Source organism: Lampetra planeri, chromosome 5, assembly GCF_965212315.1.
Source record: "Lampetra planeri chromosome 5, kcLamPlan1.2.h2, whole genome shotgun sequence".
NCBI lineage: Eukaryota > Metazoa > Chordata > Hyperoartia > Petromyzontiformes > Petromyzontidae > Lampetra > Lampetra planeri.
The window spans coordinates 22313534-22326832 of record NC_136111.1 but is presented as its reverse complement, the minus strand read 5'-3'; the positions used below and the strand labels follow the sequence as shown (position 1 = coordinate 22326832).

Here is a 13299-nt window from a genome sequence, read left to right as displayed (position 1 = left end):
CATCGTGTCTGATGCCCACCACCACGTAGCCCCGGAAACTATTTGACAACCCCCGTGTATGCGTGGTGGTCACCCAAGCGGGGTTATGTGTGTGCAAATGCGCTCATGTACGTGGATGTGTCTGCTTGGGCGTGTACGTATACATTGTGTCTGTATGAGTGTGTGTATGTGCTACGAACCCGGCGACCCGAGTTCGATTCCCGCTCACGGCCATCAACAGTGACGATTATCTGAACCGGTCTTGGGGCTCCCCCAGGTCGATTCAGCCTCAAATGAGTACCTGGTGCGGTGTGTAAACATCGCCACGAGGAAGACAAAGGCGGCCGGGCGTGGTGCTGGCCACTCACCCCCTTGTGTGTCGTTCCGGCCTTCACAGGTGCTCGCCAACAGCACTTGCCCCAACAGGCTGTTAAAGGCTACACGGAGGCTCTTTGCCTGTGGTATACTGTACATATATGTGTGTGTATGCCCACCATGTCATCATAATGATAATACATTTACGGGGATGTATGCACGTATGTTGAACTTCTGTGGCACCGTACGTAAGTCAACGGTGCCCATCGGATGCACGGGGAGCCTCCTATAGCTGAGTGGAATTCGCTGGCCGGACGTCGCGACGAGACCGGGGTTCGTTTCGAGAAACGAGGCACCACGAGTCACCCCCTCCCCCACACCACGCGTCTGTCTCGATCGAGCACGGCCCGTTATCGATCCACTGCTGGATGGAGGCCTCACCGCGCTCTGTCACTCGTGGGGGTTCATTGGCCATACTTCACTTGGACATTGTGGATTTTGGAAGGGAAGTGCCCGGGATGGGCTCAGGATTGGATATCACGCGCAACTGTGGTTAGCCGTGGCCGGGAATTGAACTTGGATAGGATAAGTGGGGATGGGACCAACCCATGAGTTTTTAATCCAGGAACTGTCCTTGTCGGCGACCCGTAAAAACACATTCCCGCACACCGGGCACACTACATCCACAATACTTCTCGATGAGACAGCTGCGGCGACAAGTCACGCGTCTATCGCAGTGCATGCCAAGAGACAGCAATAATCCGAGGAATGATGCAGTGAGAAAGCAAGCCGTGCGTGCACGGCTTCATATAGGAGAAGAGTACATCCATCAAGAACTCCCTACCTCATGTGAGCAGCGGGCGGGATTCGAACTCGGCTCACTGGAGGTGCTCGTGGTTAGCGCAGTGCGCTACCGGCTCTCTACGCGGTGTCCCCCCCCCCCCCGATACGATTACCGCTGCTCCAACGTTGCTCCGGCATCCGCCACCACCAAGCTTCCTTCCTGCGCGCTCAGCTGCCGGCACGAGCCGAGACGCGGCTGAGCCAATCGACTTGGGGTGGTGGAGGTGGGGGTCCTCGTTCGTAGCGCGGAAGGGGAGAGAGTGTGCGTGCCTGTGTGCGTGCCTGCGTGAAGCTCAGACGTCAGCCGGCGCTGTCGCAGACTGGAGAGAGAGCGAGAGGGAGGATCGGTGGGTGGGAGAGAGGAGGAGGAGAGAGAGGGAGAGAAGGAGGGAGAGTCGAGGGGGAGGAGGAGCGCGCGGGTGAGAGGGGAGAGGGGAGAGAGCGGAGAGGAGGAGGGGGGGTGGTTGGTTGGTTGGCGGCGGTGGTGAGCGAGGCGGGAGAGAGAGGCGCGCGGACAGACGGGGACTGCCGGGGAAGGAGGTGGCGGTGGAGTCGGAGAGAGATCGGAGGCGAGGGGGGAACGGAGGGGTCGAGCCAGCACCGGGAACAGGAGGCGCCACCCGATCCGCGGTGGGAACTGGCGGTCGGGGTGGCCTGGCAGGCAGCTGGCGCGACCACGGGTAACGCGCGCGCCGCACGCGACACCTCGCCGCCGTCTTCGTGTCGCGTTGTCGCTCGGTCGCTTCAAGCCTCCACCACCTCCTCCTCCTGCGTGTGGCTGCACAATGACCGTAACGATCGTGACGGTAGCCGGGCTCAGCGGCTCCACAGCGACATGGACCCGTGTGTGCGTGTGTGTGTGTGCGTGTGTGTAAGTGCGTGTGTGTGAGTGCGTGTGTGTGTGTGTGCGGCCCGAGGGCTGTACGTCCGCTGTTATAGCAGCTGCGCTTACGTAAGTGTGCCGTGCATGTGTGTGCGTCTGTGTGTGTACACACATGTGGGAGCGGTAGTGTCGTGGTTAGCGCATTCTACTGCGAATCCGGCGACCCGAGTGTGATCCACGCTCTCATATATGAGCCTCCTTCGTTGGCTTCCGTTCGGTCGACTCGATCTCAAATGGGTACCTGGTTCGTTGTGTATCAAAAACAAAGCATCAGCACTGGAGAGACAAAGGCGGCCGGGCGTGGTGCTGACCACCCCCCGACTCCGTCATAGGTGCGCCGTGCGGGCCTTCATAGGTGCTCGCTAACAGCACTTACCCGCACAGCTGGTGCAGGCTACGCGGGCGGGGGGGGGATCTTTGTCTTTGCATCCCTCCACACGGCACTGCATTGTGTGCACTCGGGAATAGCGGTGGGAATAGCTTGCAGCGTCAACGTGACGATCATCGTGAGGGCGATTGCATAAAGCAGCAGCAGCAGCATCACTGCAGTATGTTCGTGTTGTTGTTCGGAGACTGTGGGCGCTGGGAAATCGCGGAGTATGTCACGAACGGTTTCTACCCCCCGCCCCCCCCGCCCGCCACCCACCACCCAACGTCCCGTCTCGACGTTCCACGAGTTCGTGATGTCAGAGAGAGCGAGAGAGGGGGGGGGAGAGAGGGGGGGGGGAGAGGGGGGGGGAGGAGAGGGGGGGGGAGAGAGGGGGGGGAGAGGGGGGGGAGTGCAGCGGAGAGCGTCCGACCGTGCAGCAGGCTGCGCTGTTGCCGGTGTCGCGGGAGATGTCAAAATGTGCATCGTCCCGGCGCTTTCTATTAAACCTCGAACCTCGAGGCATCCTCCACTCGTACAACGCGCGCGTGCGTGCGCGTGCGCGCATTTACACAAAGACAAAGATCCCCCCCCGCAACCCCGCCCCCCCGTGTAGCCTTAACAGACTGTAGGGGCAAGTGCTGTTTGCGAGCACCTATGAAGGCAGCACGGCACGCGAGGGGGGTGGGGTGGCCAACACCACGCCCGACCGCCTTTGTCTCCCCAGTGGCGAATTTTTTTTATTACACCGCACCAGGTATTAATTTGAGGCTGAATCGACCTAGGGGGGCCCAGGACCGGTTCAGATAATCGTCACCTGTGTTAGCCGTGAGCGGGAATCGAACTGGGGGTCACCGGGTTCGTAGCGCAGCGTGCTCAAGCACTGCACCACCGCTCACCAGGGTGCATTTACACACGAACACACACAGACACACGGGCGTGCATACAACGTTATTGTGCTGCTCTTGTTGAGGACGATGATACTGATGATGATGATGACGACGACGCTGGTGCTGTTGATGATGATGACGATGTTCTTTATTAGCTGCGTCTCTACGGAAGCCAGCCCATCTCTTCCAAGCGCTGCATTTGACGCGTACGACCATCGATTGTGACGGCGGCGTGCAGGAATCGAGGTGTATACACCGTTGGCTGTGTTTTTTTTTGCCCATGCGTGTGCAAAAAGAAGCGAATTCCCTGCAAATATCGATTTTTATACGACAGCGGGGCTTTAGCGTGTGTGCGCGCCTTCGAATACGTGTGTGTGCGTCCGCGTGTGTGTTGTGTGTACACGTGCGTGTGTGTGAGTGTATGTGCGCGTGACTGCCCGTGAGAGCGTGTACGTGTGCGCATGAGTGTGCTTGCACCTGACTGCCGGGGGTGTGCATGCATGAGTGTGTGCGAGTGGGAGTGCATGCGAGTGTGTGCGCACGGGTTCGTGTGTGTGTATGTGTGGGTGTGCATGAGTTTGTGTCCGCACGGGTTCGTGTGTGAGGAAGTGCGCACGGGTTCGTGTGTGTGTGCATGAGTGTGTGTCCGCACCAGTTCGTGTGTGTGCATGAGTGTGTGCGCGTGGGAGTGCATGAGTGTGTGCGCTCGGGTTCGTGTGAATGTGTGGGTGTGCATGAGTGTGTGCGCTCGTGACTTCCTGTGTGAGTGTGCATGCATGCATGAGTGTGTGCTCACGAGTGCGTGTGTGCGTGTGGGTTGTGCATGCGCCTGACTGCCGTGTGTGTGCACTGTGTGTGTGTGAGCCGGGGTAGGGTCACTGTACGTAGTTGGCATAGATGAGGGCTTTGTTTTGCGAACTGAAGGAGACGTGGCTGGGCCATGGAATAAGTATTAATTAATTATTCTGCGTACACACACACACTGTGTGGGCTGCGCGCGTGTGTGTGTGCGCACACACACGTGTACGCGCTGTATAGCTGAGCGGCAGCTGTGGTGGTAAGCGCACTGCGCTACGAACCCGGTGACCCGACTCAGCCATGTGTCAACATCAGCACCGGGGATACAAAGGCGGCCGGTCGTGGTGTTGGCCAGCGCACCCCTCTCGTGCGCCGTGCCGGCCTTCATTAGTGGTGCTACTCGCCTACAGCACTTTGCCCCAACAGTCTGTTCAAGGCTACACGGGGGAGTCTTCGTCTTTGTACGCGCAGTGCGCGAGCGAGCACCGCAGTGCGTGCACCGACACGTGCGCCAACACCGCCCGCCAGCGCCAGGCACGGCCGTCTTTGTATCCCCGTGCTGCTGTTCATACGCGCGCCGCGGTTACTTGTTCGAGGCCGCGTCGACGCACGCGTAGGTCCAGGAAGAGGTGCTGACATCGCTCGCCACTGCTGATGGTGGCGGGTTCAGGAATCCCAAGTCGGAGTAGCCGTGTTCGAAACAACCGCAGTACGTTGAGCGCTCATGGCACAATGCCACCGTCGCTGGCGTTGACCGTGAGCAGAAATCGAACCGAGGTCGCCAGGTTCGTGGTGCGGCGCGTTAACCGCTGCACCACCGCTCCCTACCCAGATACACACACAACAGAGATGCCCCCCGCGGGGTAGCCTGTAACGGACTGTTGGGGCGAGTGCTGTTAGCAAGGGGGTGGGGGGGCATCACCACCCCCGGCCGCTTTTGTCTCCCCAGTGGCGATGTTTACACACCGCACCAGGTACTCATTTGAGGCTGAGTCGACCTAGGGGAGGCCCATGACCAGTTCAGATAATCGTCACCGGTGTTGGCCGTGAGCGGGAATCGAACCTGGGTCGCCGGGTTCGTAGCGCAGCGTAACGCTAACCGCTACACTGCCGCTCCCCGCACACTGCACATACAGTCAAAGTCGCACACACACACCCAGGCGCACAGTCACACACCCAGGCACACAGTCACACACACACAAGCAGTGTGTACTATCCGCGACCAAAGGGGATTTGGGCAGGGGGGGGGGGAAGCTGCAATATTTCGAATTTGTTCGAGTCCCATAATTCAGGCGGCGGTGAGCGAGGGCATATTGAGACTCGGGGCGCAACCGCCGCGTGACCCCGGCCACACAATGGGTGAGGGGGCATCAATAACCGCGGCGCACGGGAACCGGCCAGCCTGGGCCGTTCGCTCACTGCGCCCGGCACCCACGGACGATGATGGAGGTCCCGTGCAGAGGGGCGCTCTCACGCCAAATTGCACCTCGCGCCATCCGGCGGCGTTTGTTCCTGACACTGCCGACGAGAGCCAGAAGGTCGAGACCGCTCCAGAAGTTCGTTGCTTGCGTGGAGAAACGCTGCTCGGTGACAGCGGCCTAGACGAGGCTGGTGGACTAGAACGTTATTTTGTTTGTGTTGCTTTTGAGCGTGGAGAGACGGAATGGAGTTCTGCGATGCCCGTTGAGCTTTGTGAATCATATCAACGATAGATTCATAATTATAGAGCTATGCACAGTCAACGTCTGTCTGTGTTGAAGGTCTGTTTACCAAAAGGTTAGCTGGTTGTGTCTGTACATTATACAGTGTTACCAGTTATAAAGCACATGTAGGAGTGGTGGCGCAGCAGTTAGCGCACTCGATTCCCAGACATGGCCAACATCACCAAGTCGCACTGTTGAACAGCGTGGTGAAATATGGTCAATCAACCACCATTACCTTATTCAATCCAGCACGGGATTGACCAAATGATGAACATTTACCCAACGAGGCAGCTTTTGGTAACTCATTGTCATCTTCGTGGAGGGTAAATTGGTACGTTTAGGCTTGGAGTGTTAATTTATACGTGTTTATTGGCAATCGCGCTGCTCTGCGTGCCTAAATGTATGATATTAAGTGTTTAGTAAGTGGTTAGTAAGTGGTTCGTAAATTAAAAATCACCAACATCGCCTGCAATGTGTGCAATCTCGGCAGGAGCTCAGAAGCGAAGCGAAGCTAAGCAGGGTTTGAACCTGGAGAGTTCTTGGATGAGCGATAGCTACGCATGCTGGTGTTGTAGGCAGCTGGGCGCCGAGGAATGGGCAACAGAAGGCAGTGTAGCAAAATCACAGGTTGTGCTGTACGTCTATGGCTCCACATTAATAGGCTCCCCGTGTCCACCAACCAGCACTGACCAGTATGGTGAAGTATGGTCAAATAACCCCCCCCCCCCCCACGATCCCGTAGAGCGCGGCGAGTCCCTCTTGCACAGGTAGCATAGGGAGAGAAAGCGTTCGCAATTGATTGTGCAGAACACAGGCAAAGATCAGTCTCCCTATTGTGGTGCAGGCTGTTTGGGAAGAGTGCTGTCCGAGACCACCTATGAAGGGGGCGCACCAGGAAGTGGTGGCCAGCACCACCCCTGGACGCATTCGTTTCCCCAGTGCCGATATTTAATATCGCACCAGGTGATGCACACATTTAAGGCTGAGTGGACCTCGGTATGAGCTCAGGACCGGTTCAAATAGAATTCGGGTCGCCGGGTCCGTAGCAGCAGTGCGCTAACCGCTACACGGCCACTGCACTACACAGAGACACACACACACAGAGAGAGACACACACACATACAGACACACACACACGTGTAGAAATTCTAACCCGTATTGTGTCTGCGCGCGTCGCTTAATCTCGCTGCAACAGGCTTAACGCTTAGGTGCCAGGGTGAGTCACTGACCTTCTACAAATGAAGCTGATTAAGACGCTTGCTTAGAGCCCCCACTCCTCGCCCCCCCCCCTCGTGGAGAGATCTGTTCTCTGTCACGGCGATCGCCTGTGCCTCTACACTCCACGGGGGCATCCCACCAGCGTGGTGGCTGGCGGTGGTGCTCGCGTTCCTGAAAGGGCTCTTAGATTCGTGGTCGGGGAGGTCACGGCTGGGAGGCGACCTTTAGGGCTTCAGTGGGTCAGAGGGGTCAGTGTCTGCACGCGTGCAGATGTATGCATGGGTGCGCGCGCGTTCTCCAGTTGTGTGTGTAGTGGGGAGCGGTGATGCAGCGGTTAGCGCTACGAACCCCGGCGACCCGGGTTTCGATTCCCGCTGGCGGCCATCACCCAGTGAGGATTGTCTGAACCTGTCCTGGGCCTCGCCCGAGGTCGATGAAGTCTCAAATGAGTACCTGGTGCGGTATGTAAACGTCGCCAGCTGGGGAGACAAAGACATCCGGGCGTGGTGCTGGCCACCCACCCCCGTCGCGTCCCGTACCGGCCTTTATTAAGTGCTCGCTAACAGCACTTGCCCCAGCGGTCTGTTAAAGGTTATACGGGAAACTTTGTCCTTTGTGTATACTGTACGTGCTCATTTGTGTTGAGTATGTGTGACCTCATGTGTGTATATTTACGCGTATGTATGATGCGATTTGTCTGTATTGTGTGTGTACGATGTGATGTATGGGTCTGTGTGCGACGTGAGTTGTATGACGATGCTGTGTATGTAATGTGTGTATATTTGTGTGGATGTGTGAATGATGCTGTGTATGTTTATGATGTGATGCGTGGGTGTGCATGAATATAACGCCGTTGGCAGAGGCGTATTCCCATAATGCACTGTCGGGGAATATTTTCCGGAGCTCAGCCTCGGACAGCTGAAATTATGACGCGGTGTGTATAAGGCACCGGATAAATAATACAACACCCACTAAAGCACACCTTGTGGGATGCATAAAAACCCCTTGCACTGTGTCGCTTACGGGTGGCTGTTTGACCACAATGCACCACGGTGGTTGTGTGAGTCGGCGAAGGCGAGGGGGGCGGCACCCTAAATACCAGCTGGGGGTATAATTAGCCACTGATGGTAGCCGTGGCCGGGAAAATATACTTAGCTAACCAGGTTCACAGCACGGCTCGCCAACAATATAACCATTGTGCCACTGTTCATCCCCAACAACGTCTAAGAATAACTTTATTGCATTAAGTTTGTCAAATAACCCCGCACATGTAATTGAATTTGTCAAGCATAAACTGTGTGGAATTCAGACAAATCACTTTTTAATGTAACGTGTAAACATAGTTTACGTCGAGATCCGAATGCATCTCTGGAATAATGCTCGTGTGAGCCATTGCCTGGCCATTATGATTCAGGCAGTGCACGCGGTACCTGGAGCGATGCATGCACAGCGCCGGGGAGACAAATGAGGCTGAGCGTGGTGCTGACCATACCACCCCTTCGCGCGCCAGCCCAGCGTACGTTGCACGGGGGATCGCTTGTCTCAGCAGCCTGCGTGCGTTGCACGGGGGATCTTTGTCTTTGCAATTCACTATTATGTGCAAACTATTTTTGTTGTGTGTATGTACGTCACTTTTGTCAATCCACTGCTGGATGTGGTTGGGGGTTTGGGGGGGGAGCTTTGGCTATACCCAACCACGCTGGTCAGTGCGGGTTGGTTGAGGATGGTGAGGACAGACGCGGGTGGAGGTGAGCAGAGTACAACTCGCGGGTCTTACTTCACCGCTCTCTGCTGACAACGACGGCCGGCTAACTAAAACAAATTCGCCGAGTGGTCAACATTTAATTAGGGGGGAAGGTATACACCTGTTTCCTCGACCAAACACCTGAGCGGATAACGTGCATGGCGATACATTTGTAGCTACCCCACTCAAATAAGATGTGTAAATCATGGCGTACGGGACAGCGCTGGCCATTGTATGGAAAACGCAACTTTTGATTTCAAAACCTCCGCGTGTCTCCCACCGATGTCGGCCCACGTGGTATCGATCCTGCAATGCTCTCTCCTCTGGAGGATGCGGAGCCATCAGCGTTGCACGATATTCTATCAGCTGTGGAGGAGAGAGCAAAGAGGGTGATTAGAAATTGCTTGTTGAATCTCGTGAATTCCAAGGATCACCCGATTATCGCCTGCGCTTGACCGTATAACGTACGGCCCTTTTTGCTGATGATACTCAATAACATAGAAGCAGCAGGGTTTCCTTTCTTGGATAGGGCGAATGATTCCAGGGAACGCTCGCTGCCCGGAAGCCGCAGATGATGATGATGATTTACCCAAAGTATGGTTTCATTTGAGACGTTAAACCATTGTCCGAGGGGGGGAGGGGGAGTATTTCACTAATATTCCATCTACGGGACAATACGTCACGGCGGTGACGCAGCTATCGAGGACGCAGGCGGTGTAATTGCACCAGACGGGCCCAGGAGTCGGCCTCCAAAGAGGGGGGGGGGTGAATTGGATTGGGGGGCGGCGGGGGGATAGGGAGCATTTAATTCCTAGTACCGGTGGCCATGCCAACCACGCTACGCCACCGATAAGCCACGTACGCCAGTGTCGTACACCCCCCCGCCCCCACCAGAGGAGCGGTGGTGCAGTGGTTAACACACTGCGCTCCTAACCAGGCCAACCCAAGTTCGATTCTCGCTCATGGCCAACAACGGTGACGAATATCTGAACCGGTCTTGGGGCCTTCCCCTAGGTCGACTCAACCTTAAATGAGTACCCCTATGCGGTTTTCTAAATTTCGGCAGTGGAGAGACAAAGGCGGCCGTGCGTGGTGCTGGCCTCCTACCTCCCACCAACGTCGCGCACCCTGCCAACCTGAATCGGTACTAACAGTACTTGCCCCAGCAGTCTGTTTCAGGCTCTATACGGGGGATCTTTGTCTTTGCCAACCAGCCCCGAGACTGGTGGTGTTACCGTCTCATGGTGACGGTCATACAACGACAATCATAAAGTGGGACGATGAGCGGTGGCGCAGTGGTTAGCGCGGCTGCTGCCACGAACCCGACCGCAGCTGACATCAGCGGCGAGTGAATGTTACTTGAACTCCACCAACCCCTTGAGCAAGCCGCACTGGCCAGTCTGGTGAAGTATGGCCTCCGTCGCTGACAAGGCGTTGGGAGGGCTTCATCCAGCAGTCGATCGATCCTGGCTGATACTAATAATAATGGATGTTACCCCCATGTACTCCACCAGTCTACAAGTACCATGGTGATGATGATGTACAGGCTCTGAGCGGATTGTGACGGTGGCTGGATAACCAATGATTTGTGCTCGTTACGAACGAGCCCTGCGCGGTGTCTGTGTGCCGCGTGTGTGTGTGTGCCGCACGGTGTCTGTGTGCTGTGTGTGTACTGCGTGTCTGTGTGTGTGCCGCGTGTGTATGTGTGTGTGCTGCGTGTCTGTGTGCCGCGTGTCTGTGTGTGTGCCGCGTGTGTGTGTGTGCCGCGTGTCTGTGTGTGCGCCGCGTGTGTGTGTGTGCCGCGTGTCTGTGTGTGTGCCGCGTGTGTGTGTGTGTGCCGCGCGTGTGCCGCGTGTGTGCCGCGTGTGTCTGTGCCGCGTGTGTGCCGCGTGTCTGTGTGCCGCGTGTGTCTGTGTGTGTGCCGCGTGTCTGTGTGCCGCGCGCTTTTGCCAATGCACTGCTGGATTGAGGGCCTCCTCACGCCGCGCGCGTCGTGTGTGGATCGTTTAACGCGCACCTCCGATGTGCACGGTTGGCTACGTAGGGTGCAAAGGAAGTTCAACACATGTTACGGACATAGGGGCCGTCCATAAATGACGTCACGCGATTTTGGTCGATTTTTGACCCCCACCCCCCTCGTCACACGGTGTCACAAAAAGTCAGACCCCCCCCCCTCAAATATGACGTCACAAAGCTCTGCCCCCCCCCTAAAGAAAATAAAACATGCTTCAAATCGCTTTAAACTATTGTCAATGTAGTGCGTATTTAATGTGGCGCTGCACTCTGATGTTGTAGGAGAAAACATTTATTAAAAAGTCTATTTAATTAAGTAGAACGTGTTGTCTATATTCATTAAAAGTTGCGCATTTTGATGTGACGTCACATTTCTCAAACCCCCCCCCCCACCCTCGTCACACATCGTAACAAATGTCTGACCCCCCCCCCCCCCCCTTTAGGTGCGTGACGTTATTTATGGACGGCCCCATAACCGAGCAGTGCATTCACCTCGTTGTCAACACCGTGTGTCCGGTTCATTGATCACTCGCCACTGACTCATCGATCACTCGCCACTTACTCTTGTTAGCCGTGGCTTGGACTCGAACTGCGCGTACACGCTCTCTTTGAAGCTGCCTTGTTTTTTTATCATAGACGTGGTGGGGTGGGTGGGGGTGTTTGGAAGTACAGTACAGCAACGATGGGGTTTTGCTGTACGACCCTCTCTGCTGACAACGTAACCGCATAGCAGCCCACACAGCACCAGCGCGTTGCGTAGCGGTAACACCATCAATTCATAGCTGCTACAGCCCGGCGTGCCGCGCTTTATCTTCCGAGATCGGACGCACATTCAGAGGGTGGCCTTGTTACAGGGGCGTTGTCGGGCTACGCGGCGGGAGGGGAGAGTGAGGGGTAAGACGCAGGTAACTCTACCCGGCGTGTCCACGCGTTCTCACCTCGACGCCAAAGGAGGCGCGATTAACGCAGAGTCGTCGCCGGCAGATGATACGGGCAGACTCGGTGGTTGCCACAATGCGTTGCGTAGGCGTTTTTTTTTACAGCGACGCAACGCGTTTGATTTCTTACGTTTGATTGTACGAACGGGGTTTTTGGAGGGGGGGAGGGTGGTTGACGCTGGTGGCGAGCGCGCCGCGCTTACGCGAACCCGGTCGACCCCCTGGTTTCTATTCCCGGTCAGGGGCAACGTGAGTGAGTGAGTGAGTGTCGAGTGATATCTGAACCGGTTCTGAGCTTCCCAACCCCACGGGCCTCTCCCCCCACCCCCCACACACAAAAAAAACACTACTCCACCAATCCCTGCAAGTGACCTTACGTGGTGAAGTATATGGCCGGACTGAGGGATGGACACAGTGTAATTGCGTTGCTGATGGCGAGATGCGCATTTGCAATAATCGCTCGTTGAAAATGTAGGTGGGGCGGGGAGAGAAAGTCGAGGTCACTCCCGCATCTAACCCTCGTTAATTTTGCGGTAATTACTTACGCCCCCCCCCCCCCACCGGCTGCCCCAAAATAAGAGATGGACGTGATCGATGTCCTCAACTTCATAATGTTATATTTATTGGCTAATTGATGCGTGGGTCGTGAGACGGAGGAGAGTCGCCATCGTGCAACGCAAATCGTCACGTTCAGCAGCGCGCCGGGGCAAACGCCTCCAAATGTTTCAGCGAATTATCTCCCTGTCATCGTCGGGAAGAGCAAGAACGTGCGCGTGTTGGCGGATGTGATGATGGCACCGTGAATGTGATGATGGCACGGTGAATGTGATGATGGCACCGCGGTTGTGATGATGGCACCGTGGATATGATGATGGCACCGTGGATGTGATGATGGCACCGTGCATGTGATGATGGCACCGTGAATGTGATGATGGCACCGTGGATGTGATGATGCACACTGTGACCAAACACGTTTTTGCGAATGGAGTTACTTTCGTGGCGCGTTCCCGCACATTGCGGCGTGTAACTGACAAGAGTGAGTGTGTGTGAGTGTGCGCGTCACGTCGCCGTCCCTCGCAGAGGTGATTGTTGTGTCTGCAGGGGGGGGGGGCTCATCTGCTCCAGGAGGTTTTCATGAGCGCGTGTGCCCCCCCCCCCCTTCTGCGTGTTCTTGTGTCGTCAGCGGTGGCGGTGGTGGTGGTGGACAAAATGGCGTGGCCACACGCGCAGAACAGAGAGGCGCCGCGCATTCGCGGAGCGGGCAACGCCACACTTGTAAACGCGGCCTCGGCATCTCTCCCCGGAACACACACGCGCACACCCCCCCCCGCCCGCCCTTCCCGTGTACCGTTTGGTGTGTGTGTGTGTGCACGTGTCTTTGTGTGTGTGTACACGTGTATGTGTGCACGTGTCTGTGTGCGCGTGTCTGAATATACGCACGCACGCGTGTGTATTTGTGTAGCCGCGCGCGTGTGTGTGTTTGTATGCACCTACGCGTGTGTGTGTTTGTTTGTATGCACCTACGCGTGTGTGTTTGTTTGTATGCACCTACGCGTGTGTGTGTTTGTATGCACCTACGCGTGTGTGTGTTTGTTTGTATGCACCTAC

The 13299-nt window shown here is 56.3% G+C and overlaps 1 protein-coding gene across 1 annotated transcript in view; it reads left to right on the top strand.

The window, feature by feature from the left end:
• The first annotated feature begins 1609 nt into the window (after window positions 1–1609).
• LOC144719152 (DNA (cytosine-5)-methyltransferase 3A-like) overlaps window positions 1610–13299 on the top strand; it is a 114484-nt gene continuing 102794 nt past the window's right edge. The window contains exon 1 of the mRNA XM_078595025.1: window positions 1610–1817. The gene's annotated coding sequence lies outside the window, so the exon portion shown is untranslated. The remainder of the gene's footprint in view (window positions 1818–13299) is intronic.